This window comes from Oryctolagus cuniculus, chromosome 7 (genome assembly GCF_964237555.1).
Source record: "Oryctolagus cuniculus chromosome 7, mOryCun1.1, whole genome shotgun sequence".
Taxonomy (NCBI): domain Eukaryota; kingdom Metazoa; phylum Chordata; class Mammalia; order Lagomorpha; family Leporidae; genus Oryctolagus; species Oryctolagus cuniculus.
In genome coordinates, this window is record NC_091438.1 from 16,133,328 (window position 1) to 16,150,371 (window position 17,044).

The 17,044-nt window shown below is 48.6% G+C and overlaps 1 long non-coding RNA gene and 1 pseudogene across 1 annotated transcript; both read left to right on the plus strand.

Annotated features, from left to right (window-relative positions):
• Nucleotides 1–17,044, plus strand: part of LOC138850340 (sorting nexin-7-like) — a 415,797-nt pseudogene that overhangs the window by 247,653 nt on the left and 151,100 nt on the right.
• On the plus strand, nt 1,754–4,704 carry LOC138850483 (uncharacterized). Its single transcript, XR_011390293.1, has 3 exons — nt 1,754–2,092; nt 3,099–3,147; nt 3,986–4,704. It is a non-coding gene; the product is annotated as an uncharacterized lncRNA (long non-coding RNA).

Below are 17,044 nucleotides of genomic sequence, written 5' to 3' on the forward strand. Positions count from 1 at the left end.
GTCCCAGAGCTACTCAGGTAAGGGTCTCTGTGTGGGGCAGGCAGGTGGGGAGGTGTGTGGGTGTCTCTGGTGGGGCAGCTCAGAAGGGAGAACTGAGGCATCTCAGGCATGGAAAGACAAGGCACTGTGGCAAACAATGTTCTCCATGTAGGATCACTGTGGGACCCCAGACAAAGAAGTGGCCATCAAAGGAGGATGCACTTTTCTCTAAGGGAGGAGAGAACTTCCACTTTGCTGACAGCCTTGTCTAAATATGGACAGAGTTTTCAAAATGCTTCCATAGCCTAGTCAGCTCATGTCATGAGCCTTGTGTGGTCCCTGACAACATACAGAGGAGTGCTAATTGTTCAATTAACAGCAGGAGTCACTGTGTACTGACTCCCCATGCAGGACCTCTGTCCTCAATGAGTTGTATTAAGAGAGAGTTACAGTGAAACATTTCTCAAACAGTTTTTATTCTTGTGTGGGTGTGTGTGCGCATTGTTGAAATTGTTACTTAATATAGAGTTGGTCTTCTGTGTACAAAGTTCATTGAAAATGCATCTTAATGGAGAATGAGATTGAGAAGTAGAGAGGGAAGAGGAGCTGGGCTGGGAGTGTGGGTGGTACCCTGGGTATGGGGAGAAGAATAACTATATTCCTAAAGTTGTCTTATGAAATGTATATTCCTTAAAATAAATGAATAAATTTTTAGAAAGAAATGGTAAAAATTAATTTTACAATGAAAGTAAAAGTGAATAGGGACTTTGAAAAAATTCTCCCTTCAGGAGAAATTAAAATGAAAATACATTTTTCCCTTTTCAATTACTGTTTATTTCCCAAATGAAATGGTATGCATAGATAATAATAATAAAAAAAGACATCATGGAGTCCATGTTGACCAAGAAGCTACACGGGGAGGCCCCTGCCAAAGCAGCCCAGGTTTGCTGAGCTGCTCAGGTAAGGCTCTCTGTGTAGGGCAGGCAGGTGGGGATGTGTTTCACTAGTGGGCAGCCCAAATCAAAAACTGAGCCAGCCTGTGCCAAACAAGGGCAGAGAGTTACAGCAAAGCCCCGTGTCTCAGATGTTATGAAACAAGGAGGGAGCAGAGGAATCTGAATTCAGAGCTGCAAGTGCGGAGAGTCTGTAAGTAAGGTGTCCAGGTGGATGGGCTCCCATGGGGCCCTCCTGTTTACTCTCTCTTCTGCAACAGGAAATCCCCAAGGCTGTGTTTCTGGGAATCCAGTCACCAGTTAGCTTTGGTCCTCTTTCAGTGGCACTATGCCTGTTCTCTCTTCCTCCCGTGTTCTCATGGTTCCCTTAGTGTGGAGGTGTTTTTCTGTGGGCACTCACCTCCAGATGGAGCTGCATTGGGTCTTCTCGAAGGAGCAGGGGATGCTGGGTTCCTCTGTTTGGTCATCTTGCAATCAATCCTCATTTACCCTTAGTCACCATCACCTCCTGATATAGAAGACTGATGCTTAGCTTGGCCCTGCCAGACCTTCATTCTTGTTTCTTGCCATGTAACCCCTGCGTGCACCATGACTCCAAGTCACTGCACTGTACACTGTGTGTCTTCCTACATGGAAATGCCTGTGGCTGGAAGCAGGAACTGAATTAGCACCTTTATGAAGGCAAAAGAGGAAGGAAGAATCCTTGCACTCTTGATAGATAACAACCTGAATGGAATCTCAGGAATTGTGATAAGATCTTTCTCTAAAAGTGGGAGCAAGGCCTTGTGCTGCCCTTTGCTTTTCCTGGCACAGGTATTTCTCCAAACCTGAGTGGTGATGCTGGTGGAGGGCTCTATAAGGCATTGTTATGAAAATCTGTGGAAACACAGAGAACCTAACACTCATCCCTTCCCATCTAGAACTTTCTCCACGCTTGCACCTTAGGCATTGCCGTGGCATCCTTGAAGATCAGGACCAAGAACTTTCCCAGTTACGTCCAAAGGTCCAAAGGGGGAGAAATCTAGCCCACATCCTGCAGCAGTACCTGAAGGACGTGCTCACCCTGCATGACCCTGAGACATGTACGGGGCAGGGCTTCCGACGACTGCTCACTGAGGCTGTCCGGCTGTCAGCGTGCCTTGAGGACCTGCTTGGAGCAGGTAAGCTGGGCACAGGCTGTCATGTGAGAAGCCTCAGGGGTTCAGATGCATTCATCCCTCTGCCATGGGCATTTGCCTCAGCTCTTCTTGGTACTGAACATGTGTGCCATGACAAGGTCAGCTCTGCTTGGGAAAAACTGATAGGGGCAGAGAAGTCTTTCAAGTTTGCAGTATCCCAAAGCTCTCCTCCCTTCCTGATTGTGGTGGGCCTTTGGGGCAAGAGGCAGGGTCCATCCTCATATCAAGACCAGAAAGACCTTGTGAAGTGAGGCCACTGTTAGGCTGAACAAAGTCACTGAGCTAAGTTGAATGGAAGCCTCCAGCTCTCTGATCAGTGTGGTTTTCAAATGGTAGACAGCTGATTGCTTTCTCCATCCAAGATTTCTCTCTCCTCATTCACTAGATGGACCAAAAACTCTGGGGCAGAGCAGATGTAACCATCAAAGGTGGAAGCTGTTGCTTGTATGTTTCCCAATAGGACAAAGGCCCTCCTCTCCCTGGGAGTGCCAGACCAGGCACTAGAGTTAGTAGAACTTCGTGAGGAAAGCTGTTGAGAAGGGAACTCATAACACAGAGAGAATTTCCTCTAATGAAACAGCAGAGAAACCTTGGAGGGCCTGTGAGGGAGGGATGGAAGTCGGGTTCTTTGCTTCTTCCTGACAGCTGGAGGTTCTCTGTGAGATCCATGGGAACATAGAACCCATGCCTTGGACTCCCACTAGTGGCAGGATGAGGGATAACAGGCAGAAGTCCCAGGGAAGCTTGAGAAGCTTCCAGTGATATGGGAGCGAAGGATGTTGGCCTAGTTTCAGGCAGAATCTGCTATGGTTCTGATCTCCAAGTGCAGGGACACAAAGCCTGATGCACCACAAGAGAATGGCAAGGTGTTTCTTTAAACACACTATTGGCACATGTGTAGATATTCATATGCACACAGAGGCCACCTTGATTGTAGTGGGGTAGGGGGTTATAATATCTGATTGGACATTTCTGAATTTGTTTACAGAAAATATTGAAGAGGAGGAAACACCAGCACAAGGACCTGTTGCTGACAGGTAATAGTGAATGATTAGGAGCTGGCAACAAATGGGTGAAGGATGCACAGGGTCTCCTAAAGAACGGAAAAGGGGCCGAGAAGTCATGGAGTTGAGATGCACACAGAAACACAACTGCAGATTGTGTTGAGTCCTTCCTTGCCAACTAGGAAATCCCCCTGTTGAAGTAGTTGTCTGTTGTCCTGGTCTGAGTTGCTGATAGGATCCATCATGAACTCACAGCCTTAGGTGTTGCCTGCACACAAAGTTCCAGAACCCCTGTTCTCTGCTTTCTGGAAAAGCAGAGGAAGATGGGCATCTGCTTTCTACAGAGTTAGCTGAAGTTCTCATCAGAGAAAGCTAGCAAAGAGGCAATGTGCAAAGGCAGCAGTTAGGAAGAATCCAGCCAGGTTCAACTGCAGAAAAGCCCCTCTACAAAACCATGTTTGCTGTCCTGTGACTTGGTTAAGAGAAGGCCCAGAAGGTAGCACATCTCTAGAATCTGCCAAGCCCCTAGAACAATGATCATATGGCTGCAGGACACTGCAACAACCCAACCTGAGCACAGGGTGTCAGCCTGCACGGCTGTCAATGTGTGCTTGTGCTGTGACTGTGCCATGCAGCGACAGTGGAGGCTGCTTCCTCATTAGCTGCTGTGTATTGAGTGTGATGAGCAGAGGCTGATCTCTTCCCAGGCCCTCTCCCCCTAGGCAGCCACACGGTGTCCAGAGTGGAGGGAACTGCCTCTATGCTGTCTATGACCAATCCCTTATGCACCCCATCCAAACCAGCCAACTCCCCTGGTGTCTCTTCCTTCTTGGTTTCATCTCTGTCATCCTTATCCCACCTGGCTTCTCAGGGAGTTCTTGGAAGTGGATGAAATGGAAACCCCACAAAGTTCACAGCAGGAAACATCTATCACTGGTGCTGTTGACCACCTGCCCAGTGACTCCTGCCTGCCTGAGGGCACTGTGCAAATGTCTCCTGATGCTGAGGACACCCACGGTGTGCTAGGTGTAGATGGGGGACACGCTTGTTCACACAAGAAAGAAGAACCTGTCACCGTTCTCCCAGGTACCCTCTCCATTCTTTGTACACAATGGCTCTCAGGTGGAGGGTTGCTTTTGAGCACAGGCCCTGCAGACACAAGTTGGTTTCAGTCAGGGTCCAGGTTGTGGCACTGAACATAGACATCAGGAGAGTCAAGGAGCTTCCCTCCCCTCAGATGCCTTTTGTCTCACTGCACCCTAGCCTATGGGAACATACAGAGGCCCTGTGTAGGAAGTGCCTTTCAGACACTCTAACTTAGAAATAATGCCTGCTGTCACCTGCAGTGATATCATTCTGTTCTGCTACTGTATCCCTGGAGTTCTATCCCCATGCAGGCTTTGGGTAACACTTCCCATGTGTGGGCCAAGTTGTGATCCTAGTTTCCCTATTTCCATCCCTAGTCTCTATCTTCTTTAAGACAGCTTATCTTAGCTATGCAATCATCTCAAAACCAAGACATAAAGTCTTTTATACTGTACTTCCTGTACAGTTCAAAAAACATAGCTGAATCCAGCAATGTCCCTACAAAATCAGTGTTCAATGTTTCTCTATAACTGCATAGATTTATTTATATGAGGTGTTATAGAGTTCATTCAGCCTTCTATAGAAACTCATCTACCCTTATTCACCATGATCAGTGTGATGGGATGAGTCAGTACTATAGCAACACTCCTAGATTTTAGATACATAAATCCTAAAGGGCCTGGGGAGAGAGCTCTTGAATTGCTTGTATTGTTCCCATAGACAAGAGGGAGATTATTCATGAGCAACTCTTAGAATAGCCAAGATTCTGTGTGGCATCAAACAGGTTTCAATTCCAGGAAATGCAGACTCCATGCATAGCTCTCTCCCAGTGTTCTACCTCTTCTCCACAGTCAGCAACCTGGGTCCTTTAATGAGAGCAGCCTGATGACTGCAGTTTGCCTCCTAGGAAGTTCTTGGGCTGTGAGCTTAGAATCCCTGTTTCTAAGGGTTCTGGACAGAGGTTATTGAGATGGTGATCCAACTGTGAACAGGGAGATTTGACCCCTTGCCCAGGATGGCTCACCAATCCCATCTCCTGATGTCGACTTAGTCCTCCTGGAGGATTTCTGTCACAGTCTCCTGTTCTCACATGAGAACAATCTGTCCTCTTGGTAGTAGTGGCCATTGGATACCAATATCTCACCCAAAACCTGCTTAACTTGGTCAATCTCTCTGAATTTGTTTGCAGAAAATCAATATCACGAAGTGGAGGTACAAGAGCAAGTTGTCACATACACGTCCAGGTAACTCGGAGGCAGAGCAGACAGTGTAGCATGGACTACTAGGGAATCGAAATGCTGGAGAAACTGGTGACTAGAGCCAGTTGGAACATTCAGCCAATGATGAAATGGCTCTGTTCCTAACGTTCCCTTATGTATTGTTTCCCTCTATATTCCCCCTTTGAAAGTCCCTCACATATTTTAACCTGTAGTCTGATAACAAAGTCACTTCTGTACTTGTGATGCGTGTCTTCAGTGTCTCTGCCCTCCCATTTCAGCAGGGAGCTCCCAGAGGAGCAAGAGCAGGAAGACCCAGAGGACTCGCTGGACAAGTGCTACCTCACTCCCTCGATTTCTCCAGTCATTTCTGAGCTTGACCATTCCATGTGGATCAGCTGGTGCTCCCTGCAGCATCAGGACTTGCTCTCTGTTCCAGATGCAAATGGTGAGTCCCCCACTGTGAGGTGATACAACCCCCTCTGCTAGCCAAGGAGCCCGCACTATCCTTGCACTCCTCACTCCCACCTGACTGAGAGGGATCCTGCACATGGGATGGTCTGAGACATTCTCAGCATCTGTTCTTTTCCAACCAGTCTGTTGCACAGGTGTGGTTGGCCCATCCAGCCTTGCTGTCCTCCCATTCCTTGTGTGGCTTTGTCACTCAGATTCCAGTGCTCAGTCATTGCCAGAAGAATGTCACAGATGCACACCCACCTAGGCAGCACATCTCATGCTTCTCTCTGCCATCCGTTCCTAATGAAGCAGACCCCTCTGCCCCCTGCAGTGTTGATCACACGAGTCATTCCCCATCCCTGTCATGTGACATTGTTTCCTGTCAGAGCCAGCACCATGCTCCTCTCCATTGCAGTCAAGATACTCCCCCTGTTTCATTGAACACAACCACGTTGTCTGTCCCTTCAAAGTTGGCATCATTTCACCTACCACACATACAGAATGTTCTGCCATTCCTTTAGTAGTGTGTCCCCAGGCTGCAAGTCTGAGACCTGTGCTTAGAGATTCCATGAGTAGCCAAGTTTTCTCTTGTGCTGCACACATGCACTCTGATACCCAGAACTGAAAATTCACCTGTTCCACCTTTTATCTTATCCTCAATGTACAAAATATAGTAAACCACAAACTACCAAGAGAGCTTGTTTGAGAACCATGGGCACGGCACTCCCTCTCATGGAAAGGAATCACACTAGGAACCAAGCGTCTCCAGAGAATATTATTTTAGATTTGATTTTACCTTATGAAAGGCAGAATTAGACAGAGAAACAGGGAGAGAGAGAGAGAGTCAACTCTTGCATACTCTGGTCTGCTCCCCACATGGCCACAATGGCATCGACAGGACCAGGCCCAGGGAGGAACTAGGAGTTTCCTCCAGGTGTCCTATGTGGGTGCAGGGCCCAAGTACTGGGCCATCTTCTACTGCATTCCCAGGTGCATTAGAGGGATCTGGATCAGAAGTAGATGAGCCAGGACTTCACATGGGATCCTGGGGTTAAAGGGAGCAGCTTTACCTGCTATGCCACAGCACCCACACTTGGGAAAATTTGTTTCATTTGTGTAGGGAATCAGGTCAGCGATTATTGGTGTGATGACTGGAGGAATAAGGAGGTTTACCTCATGTGTCAAGAAAAATGAACAAGCTAGTTCCCTCAGAAATGACCTCCACCCTCTAGACAATTCCTATCTGAGGAGTCGGCAGTGACACTGAGGATACTGGTGTGCTATGCTAGCGCTGGACAGCGCATTGTACAGGCTTTGAGGGGATCATCCTAGATGACTGTGCCTATTTGAATTCATTTGCAGAAAAGGAAAATGACAATGATGAAGTGGAAGTTGAAACACAAGCCCTGTCACACACCAGGTGAGTCTTAGGAACCCTGGGCAGCGAGCTTAGTGCTGACATGGGCAGACTCCAGGTCCAGAGAAGAAGAGCAGTGCCACTGTGCATCTCCCATCCATTGAGCCAACCCAGCGGTACCCCATCAGCACTGCTGTCTGCCATCATTAGAGTACTAGTCTGGGTTTCCACTTCTCCCTACCTTTTCCACGTAGTGACCTGCAGCAGGCTGACTCCATGAAGGAGCCTCTCCAGGGATTCCTTGCCATCATTGCCCCTCTCTCACATGCAGTGAAGGGCAGGGTGCTGCTCACAGGTCTCCTCTTCTCATGAGCTTCTCTGCCCCCCATTAATCACGTGAAACCACCTGACAGAAACTAGTGCCTCAGCACTGAGAATAAGACTGACAGCTAAAGCTGTGATAGTCTCCAGTATCCTAAAATGTGAATTCATTGACTCTGCATGTAATTTACATAAATCTGTTAAAGCCAGTTTTCATTTTCCAAATACTCATGGGTACTAGTGGACCAACTGAGAGTCATTTCTCCAGGCTGAGATCCTAATGACCTCATCACAGAGGAAATCCTCTGTTTCTCTCTGCTTCTGTCTCCATGCACTTTCAATATCTCTGCCACTCACGTATCACCTCAAACCTAACACTCTTTATCCAAGAAGATGACAGTACTGTTTGACTGTTTACTTTTCATTGACTTCAAGCAGTACAAATAAGCATAAAGAAGTCTACAAGCACACATAGATTTAATAACGTTTAATATTTGGCTGTAGTTGATTCATGGGTAAATATTATATATCTACACATACAAACTATTCTCAGTGAAGGCAGTGGGGTTTCTGTTTTACCTGGCATTCTATTTGCCACGTGCTTCATATGAGCACTTCATTTTTCCTCACATGAAAGCTGCCCTGTGTTAACATTCAGTTCGTCTACTCCAGGTAGTTCAGCAAGGACCCTCCTCAAATGGAAGACATTGCATCCAGTCTGCACCATTAGTAGCCAGTCTTCCCCAGACAGGGACAAAGTTGTGGGTGGCCTGTTGCTCGGCCCAGCCACTACTGGAAGCCTCCTCTTTGGAACAGCTTGGAAAGGGGCTTTCTGTTCCCTCTATGTTTCTCACCCACCTTTCCCTCCCTCCAGCCTCATCAGGGAGATTCCAGAGATTGAAGATCAAGATGTCTCACAAGACTCTCACGGTACGTGTTTGACTCCTGCACTTCTTCCGGAGGCTTCTGACTGGTCCCATACTAGGAGCACCTGGTCCTCACTGGGAAACAGCCTGTCTGCTCTGCTCTTGTTGTAGACAGTGAGTGCTCCATTGTGAACAGGAACACTCCACTGCTCTCCCAGGTGGCCTCTGTAGTCTTGGGTTGCTGCACCTGTGTTGGGTGAGACAGACCACTCCGCACTCAGGCCCTGGGCACTTATTTCAGACTGGATGTGGCTTTTGGGTGGAGTTTGTTCATAGTCATCCAACAGGGGAATCCCTTGGCTGTCACCAGGCCCACTTTCAAGGTGCAGCTTTTGACGTCAAGACAGGGAAGGAGGGGATGGGAAGGCATGATGGCAAACGCCAAGCCACCACCATCTCTCTTGGAGAGGCTTCTTTAACAAGTCACTGTGATGTTCTTAATTTTAACAGCAGTTGCAATTGTAAACAGCATCCTCCAAACTTCTCAGGCTTAAAGCTTTGGCAGTCTGTACAATGTTTCCTTAGTTATCTGATACTAGGTATCCTTGGTTGGTAGACTCTGTTTTCTCTGAAGCAGCTTGGTGCTAACCACAGCAGTCCAGTCCCACACCTGTGTCCATGGTGTGGTTTTCATCTTCTGCTTCACAGTACTGATTTGTGCTCATATGAGGTCTGTAGTTTTAATCCAGTGTCTAAACTCGGCATTTTTTTCTCATGCAAAGCCTCCATAATCTTGCTGCACGATAGGAATCTATTCAGTATCTGAGTGAGGCTGAGGGGTCCCTCACGTCATCACAGGCAGAGTGCCTCTTGTTGAATAGGAGCCTGGGAATATGCCTTCATGGGGGGGGGCAGAGAAAAAGTCCAGTTTCCTTGAATCTGAGCTTTGATGAGGTTTTACACTTTCTCTCAGCAGGAATCTTTAGGGTTTGAGGCACCTTCACTCATCAAGTCATTCTGTAGGAAAATCAAAAAATCCAGATGCCCTTCCCTGTACTCAATGTTCTGCAGTAGAATTGACAATGACAGTTGTCCCCCCAGTGCTATAGATCAGCAGGCACCTTTTCTTGGTGAGACCATGTGCTTTTCCTCTGTACAGAGGTACAGAGTTGTGCAGAGTCATCCCAGGACACAGCGATTCACACCCAGCTATGAAGGCCACTCTCATGGGCATCTGTGCTGTGCTAGACCCTGTGCCGTCCTGATCCATGCAACCCTCACTGGACCTTTCCTGGTAGAGATTCTGTCCCCACCTTGGGGAGAGGATCCTGAGGCTCAACAAGGTCACTCTCCCAGGTCACCCCACCTTGTGTGCATTGCAATCAGAGACCACTCCTTTGCCTGGCCCTTGTCTGTAGGCTCAGTCCACTTGTTTTCAGCAGACATGCCAGCGATGTGGCTGCTATGGGTATTCATACTTAAAACTTTTCTTCTGTAACAAATTGTGTTGAGAGAATTTCAAATATCAGTAGAAAAGTTCCGGTCTGCAAACAAGAACTTCTAAAGGCCCTGCACAACATCTCCCATTTGAAAGACATTGGTGTGCTTCGTCCCTGAGCAGGGTCAGCACCTCATTGAGGTTCTAGGATAGAACTCCAGCTCAGGAGTGTCCCATGGCCTGAAAGTTCCTGGTCTCTCCCCTCGGACATTTTGCACTCAGGCTCCCAGTGAGGCATGCCCATCTGCATTTCTGTCGAAAGTGGTTGCTGTTTCACAGAACAGAGTTCCCTGGATGAACGTCTCTAGGCTCCAGTTGTGCCTGGGATGTCTGACTGCAAGCATACAGGAGCTGCTTATGCTCAGAAAGCCAGAGCAGATTGGTGGGCAGTTTATGTACAGAATGATCCCTTTTGAGAGCAGGTAAACCTTCATCTCTGTCCCTGGTGACTGCTCTGTCCTTGTACTCCTATCCCCACTGAGGATGAGTGAAGTCATTGCTACATGCCAGACCTACAGACTTGTGGTTGTAGACTCAAAATCCTGAATTGAGCTGTGAGCAGGAGTTAGAATTCATGATTGTTTATTTGTTATGGAACAGAGCTGTGACCATTTCACAGCAAGCTCAGCAGCATGTGCCCCGGTGGTGTTTGCTCCCTCCTGGTTGGAACCTTGGAGGATCACTGTCGCCACATGCTTACTTTTTCTTCAATCCCAAACCTCAGCTCTGCCCTTTGACATCCATGCTTGTCCAGGCCACAGCATCCATATAGGCATCTCTGTCATTCATGTTCTCAGTGGTGTTTCCATTTGAAGATGAATTGACTAGGGAAGAGTTCATGCAGAAACAGATGCTCTTGAATGGCTTGTATTGTTCCCATAGACAAGAGGGAGATTATTCATGAGCAACTCTTAGAATAGCCAAGATTCTGTGTGGCATCAAACAGGTGTCAATTCCAGGAAATGCAGACTCCATGCATAGCTCTCTCCCAGTGTTCTACCTCCTCTACACAGTCAGCAACCTGGGTCCTTTAATGAGAGCAGCCTGACAACTGCAGTTTGCCTCCTAGGAAGTTCTTGGGCTGTGAGCTTAGAATCCCTGAGGACCATTGCAGGCAGTTTCTAAGGGTTCTGGACAGAGGTTATTGAGATGGTGATCCAACTGTGAACAGGGAGATTTGACCCCTTGCCCAGGATGGCTCACGCAGCCCATCTCCTGATGTCAACTTAGTCCTCCTGGAGGATTTCTGTCACAGTCTCCTGTTCTCACACGAGAACAATCTGTCCCCTTGGTAGTAGTGGCCATCGGATACCCATCTCTGAACTAAAACCTGCTTAACCTGGTCAATCTCTCTGAATTTGTTTACAGAAAATCAATATCATGGAGTGGAGGTACAAGAGCAAGTTGTCACATACACGTCCAGGTAACTCGGAGGCAGAGCAGACAGTGTGGCATGGACTACTAGGGAATTAGAAGCCAGTCTTCCCCAGATAGGGACAAGGTTGTGGGTGGCCCCTTGCTCGGCCCAGCCACTTCTGGAAGCCTCCTCTTTGGAACAGCTTGGAAAGGGGCTTTCTGTTCCCTCTATGTTTCTCACCCACCTTTCCCTCCCTCCAGCCTCATCAGGGAGATTCCAGAGATTGAAGATCAAGATGTCTCACAAGACTCTCACGGTACGTGTTTGACTCCTGCACTTCTTCCGGAAGCTTCTGACTGGTCCCATTCTAGGAGCACCTGGTCCTCACTGGGAAACAGCCTGTCTGCTCTGCTCTTGTTGTAGACAGTGAGTGCTCCATTGTGAACGGGAACACTCCACTGCTCTCCCAGGTGGCCTCTGTAGTCTTGGGTTGCTGCACCTGTGTTGGGTGAGACAGACCACTCCGCACTCAGGCCCTGGGGACTTAGTCTGGATGTGGCTTTTGGGTGGAGTTTGTTCATAGTCATCCAACAGGGGAATCCCTTGGCTGTCACCAGGCCCACTTTCAAGGTGCAGCTTTTGACGTCAAGACAGGGAAGGAGGGAATGTGAATGCAGGATGGCAAACACCGAGCCACCACCATCTCTCTTGGAGAGGCTTCTTTAACAAGTCACTGTGATGTTCTTAATTTTAGCAACAGTTGCAATTGTAAACAGCATCCTCCAAACTTCTCAGGCTTAAAGCTTTGGCAGTCTGTACAATGTTTCCTTAGTTATCTGATACTAGGTGTCCTTGGTCGGCAGACTCTGTTTTCTCTGAAGCAGCTTGGTGCTAACCACAGCAGTCCAGTCCCGCACCTGTGTCCATGGTGTGGTTTTCATCTTCTGCTTCACAGCACTGAGTTGTGCTCATATGAGGTCTGTAGTTTTAATCCAGTGTCTAAACTCAGCATTTTATTCTCATGCAAAGGCTCCATAATCTTGTACCAGGACAGGAATCTATTCAGTATCTGAGTGAGGCTGAGGGGTCTCTCACATCATCACAGGCAGAGTGCCTCTTGTTGAGTAGGAGCCTTGGAGTATGGCTTCATGGGGGGGGCAGAGAAAAAGTCCAATTTCCTTGAATCTGAGCTTCAATGAGATGTTGTTTTTTTTGTTTTTGTTTTTTTTTTTTTTGACAGGCAGAGTGGACAGTGAGAGAGATAGACAGAGAGAAAAGTCTTCCTTTGCCGTTGGTTCACCCTCCAATGGCCGCCACGGCCGGCGCGCTGCGGCCGGCACACCGCGCTGATCCGATGGCAGGAGCCAGGAGCCAGGTGCTTTTCCTGGTCTCCCATGGGGTGCAGAGCCCAAGCACTTGGGCCATCCTCCACTGCACTCCCTGGCCACAGCAGAGAGCTGGCCTGGAAGAGGGGCAACTGGGACAGAATCCGGCGCCCCAACCGGGACTAGAACCCGGTGTGCCGGCGCCGCTAGGCAGAGGATTAGCCTAGTGAGCCGCGGCGCCAGCTCAATGAGGTTTTACACTTTCTCTCAGCAGGAATCTTTAGGGTTTGAAGCACCTTCACTCATCAAATCATTCAGTAGGAAAAGCAAGAAATCCTGATGCCCTTCCCTGATTCTCAGTGTTCTGCAGTAGAATTGGCAATGACAGTTGTCCCCCCCCCCCCAATGCTGTAGATCAGCAGGCACCTTTTCTTGGTGAGACCATGTGCTTTTCCTCTGTAGAGAGGTACAGTGATGTGCGTCGTCCCTGAGCAGGGTCAGCAGGTCATTGTGGCGCTCCAGATATAGCTCCATCTCAGGAGTGTCCCATGTCCTGAAAGTTCCTGGTCTCTCCCCTCAGCCTTTTTACACTCAGGGTCCCAGTGAGGCCTTGAACTAGTCTTTGCCACAGACCAGTGGTTGTGTGGCTTTATCTCAGAAACACCCAGTGCCAGGGCTGGGCAGTCATGAGGAAGCAGGCAAGTGCACAACACTGTCTCAGGAGGCAGATGTGTGTGCTAGGCCAAAGCAATGCCTTACCTCCCACTGGGATTTCTTCCTGACTTTTGTGTTTCACCTTAGCTTGTCTCTCCATTCTTCAGGTGCCTGTAACTAGGTTCCCACTTCAACTGACCAGAAAAGTGATGGCCACATCATGTATATTATTATCTATATGACAGGCACTGAAGGCATATATCCTATGAGTCGATGTGCTTGGTGTATGTTCAGCAAAGCATGTGCATGTATGAAATGCACGTGTTCTTGTGCTAGTGTTGTTCATTCCAGCTGTGAGTGGTCCCCTGTCCTTGTCTCTCATTACAATGCCCTCCAGGTTGGATGATCCTGCTCCATCCCCTCAAACCTTCAACAGATACACAGTGTGGTTTCTGTGCCTTAAAAGCTTAAGAGCTGTGTGTTTTATTAGTCCAACTTTGTTGAATATTGTGATCATCTGAGCCATGTTTATTACATTTCCCTAGTGATAAATTATCAGTGAATATGTATAAAATCAACCTGAATGAAAACATTTTAGTGTCTGTGCAGATCTCATCTCCCACTTTGGACATGACTGTTCAGGGCCCCTTTCCTTACTTGTAGTCCCTCTGCTGCAGGCCTGACTGCCAGGGAGAGAGCATGAATACCAATCCTGACGGCTGTGGTTCTATTTCAGAACTGAGTTTTGTGGCTGCTGCTGAGAGGAAGACCCGTTCCCAGCTGGAGGGAGGTCCTCACAAAGATCCCATCACCAGCAAGTGTGAGAGTCATAGCATCAGCCCCAGCGATGTCCCAAGTACCCCAAAAGAAAATGTTATCAAAGGAAAATGGAAGCCCAGGAAATGCAAACTGGCCTGCCGGTTCCCCGGCCTGGAGATGAAGGGAAAACCACAGCCCACAGAGAGGAAAATCACGTGCCAATTTCCTGGCCAGGAGATGAAGGGAAAACCACAGACCAACATGTGGGCACTGACCTTCAGATTCCTGGGCCTTCACGCCTAGACAGAGGTAATCCTGTGTGTGTGTCTTAGATGTATGTATTCCTTCTTACACTGTGCACAGATTATAGTTCATTTCTGTTTGTTCAGATAGGGTAGAACTGTAACCTCTCTGTTTGGATCAATAATTTGAAATAGAAGATACAGTAAGAAATCCTTGTCATGTAGAAACCTGACCCACAAAATAGGATACCTCCCCTCATAATCAAGTTAAAATGTTTACAGTTGAACTTTTCTCCCTAAAACATGCTGTTCACCATCCACTCACTTGATTGCAAGTCCTCTATTGGGTTGAGAAATATACATTGAACAATCACATTTTATCTGATTTTATTCCTAGGCCAATTTCCAATGCAGATTCTTAGGTCTCATTCTCCCATGTTTGTCCTCCCCTCTGACCAGTATACAAACAGGATATTCTCAAAAAGAAAATTTCTTAGGGGAACTGAAAAAAAAAAAAAGGGCAAACTCTAGGGTGACTAAAGAGTGCCTGTTTTAAAGTTAATGTTCCCTTCAGAGTTGAGTGAGTGAACTATTAGGCACACAGCAGAATGGTCCTAGGTGTAACTAGATGTGGAATCATCTTCAGAGAAACTTGGTGTCTGTTCTATTGATATGAGTTGTGCTGTGGTTACACTCCCGGCTCTCTTTGCTTCCTGCAGAAAACTAATCCATTTCTGATGCCCCAGAGAGCAGGAGGAAGTGGGGTGACATCACCCACTCCTGGTTGGGAGAGGTCAAGGGCCCTGGTTCCCCAGCACTGCAGAGCTGGGCTGGAGTTCAGGGCAGGACTCTGCTCATTTGGCTGCCGCTTCCCTCTCAGCAGCCCAGGGCTCCTCTTCAGCCAGTCTCCCCACTGGAATTGAGTTTGCCCGGCCTCTGCCCCACTGAGGTCCAGATGCAGGCTCAGCTCTCTCCTGGACCTGACCCAGCTCTCCTTTGATTTTTCTTCTCTCCCTCTTTCAGATCCCAAGTACAGTTGGAAGGACAGAACAGTATTGCTGATTGTAACATCCCCACCTCTTCCAAACATCTACCACAGGAGCTCCACTTCAACAGCAACCAGAACACCAAGAACGCAATTTCAACACCATGACCTGCCCTCGGCTATTTTTATCCACTAGGCTGCTTCCCTGAGAGCTGGCACAGTCTTCCACCTCCAATCCGAGTGAACACCTAAGGAGACAGCTGCTCTGGAGAGAACACCACCTGGCTCCTCTCCAACTGCCTCCTGTAGAGATCTGAGGTCAGGAGGAGCTGGAAGCACACAGCACAGGACCCTGGGCACACACTGCCTTTGGATGGGGTGAGCTTGGTGTGGGCAGTGTCAGAGACACAGCGCCCTGCGCACAAGGCTGCATGTGAGCAGAGGAGAGGATCGGACTCTGCAGGACGTGGACCCTGACCCAGACAGCTGGCCCTCTCCTTCACACTGCCAACGTTCTGCATAGAGGACAGCAGGAGGAGGAGACTTTGGGGCTCAAAAGGACAGGAAGGGTCTCTTTCCTCCTTTTGAACCCCAACCATCTCCCCCTTCTGCTGTCTTCCATGATGGGAACGCTGACTGTGTGAAGGCACAGGCCAGGTGTCTGGCTCGGGGTCTGCTTCCTGAGGATCTCTGATGCTTTCCTCAATTTTACACTCAGCCTCACTCTTTGGCCAAGCACCCGATGCAGGGAGTGCTGTGTGCTCCCTCCCACATCCCCGCAGGAGGCAGAGAACATCTTGTGTGCCCATCAGGTCCCCTGACCCTGGCATCGGTCAGTGGGTGAAAGCTGTCTGTTTATCTGTACATCCTAAAGATGTGCTCCTTCCTCTGTATCCTAACAACTGTGGAGAGGGTGACCCCTCAGAGCCTGAGCAAAAAGGGAGTGAGCAGCAGCCTGGCAGAGGTCCAGTCATCAACCCAGGAGGCAGCCGTGGATGGGCGTGATAACAGCAAGTTCATGGTGATGAATGCAGCAGTGTGGCCGGGAGGGCCCAGGTGGGTGAGGTGGACTGAGCCTGCATCAAGGAACCGGACACCTCTCTGAACACTCCTCTCTCCATGTCCAGAGTCAGGCAGTGCAGATGCGGGCAGGACCTCGTCACGAGGACGCTCATCTCTTACAGCTGCTGGTCCTGCCAACTCCACTCAGTGTTGCAGGAGAACTGGGGGCTCCTGATGCAGGACGTGGGCCAAGGCATCCAGAGCCCCAGCAAACAGCAAGGCCGTGTTCCTGCCGGCCTGAGGCAGCTGCAGGATGAGGAGGGGCCATATGCCTGCCCCCAGCCCGACGTGGAAAACCGAGTCCTCGCAGATTCTGGACACCCACTGCTTAGTAGGTGTTCCTGGTCCAAGAACAAACTGAGCCAATGGCACCGCTGCCCTGTGGTGGACCTGTTTCTCACAGCTACCATTCTTGCTTCCACTGTCTGTCATGGCTGTGATGACACAATTGTTTTCCTTTCATGAAAATTGGGATCCTAGGGAGGGAATTATGTTTCCACCTGAGTGTGCCTCCTCTCAGTGTAACAGCTGCCTTAGACACCCTGTCAGCACATCTTGGGCTCCTAAAATCTACAACTTTTCATTAAGATATCACTGTCCAGGCCCAGAAGAGTCTCCAGTGTCCTGGAGTGTAACTGGAATCTCAAAAATTTTGATTCAGGTCCCAATACATATTCCCTGTTTTAGTTAAGTGTTTTTAAAAAGAAAAATTCCAAAAAAAATTAAAAATTTAAAAATAAAAAAA